This window comes from Etheostoma cragini, chromosome 13 (genome assembly GCF_013103735.1).
Source record: "Etheostoma cragini isolate CJK2018 chromosome 13, CSU_Ecrag_1.0, whole genome shotgun sequence".
Lineage (NCBI taxonomy): Eukaryota > Metazoa > Chordata > Actinopteri > Perciformes > Percidae > Etheostoma > Etheostoma cragini.
The window spans coordinates 25256037-25256594 of NC_048419.1; the positions used below are offsets into that span (position 1 = coordinate 25256037).

The 558-nt window shown below is 39.1% G+C and overlaps 1 protein-coding gene across 2 annotated transcripts in view; it reads left to right on the plus strand.

Moving 5' to 3' along the window:
* The window catches only part of grk6 (G protein-coupled receptor kinase 6), a 22380-nt gene that overhangs the window by 5280 nt on the left and 16542 nt on the right, over window positions 1-558 (plus strand). The window lies entirely within an intron of this gene.

Genomic DNA, 558 nt, shown 5'->3' on the forward strand with positions numbered 1-558 from the left:
GGGGGGGGGGGGGGGGGGGGGGGGGGGGGGGGGGGGGGGCTACGCAATCCATGAATTTCAGACTGATATCAACGTAACGCATTTCAAGACTGAAATTGCTCAACGGCGAAGTTTCACAGTTGAGTTGCTGCAGTGTGAGGTGACTTTCAGTTATAAAAGTTGGATTCTACCGTTACATCTAATATTATTATTATTATTATTATTATTATTATTATTATTATTATTATTATAATACCTGAGCAGGGTTTGTTTATGTAATTATAGATGGTTGCGGGAGGTGCAGCTGGTAAGTCTGGTCTCATAATCACACTATCAGTATAAGGTAGAGACTTTAATTCTGTTGTTTTAGTTTTTTTACTCTAATCTAAGTTTATTTATTTGGTTTTACATTGAAAGCCTTATTAAGATTTAAAAAGAATCTTTTCCAGAGTGTCAAGATAGACAACAATGTGCATGTGTGAGTATATAGTGTGTGTGTGAGTATATAGTGTGTGTGTGTGTGTGTGTATGTGTGTGTGTGTGTGTGTGTGTGTGCGGGGGGGGTAATGTCACGGAGTT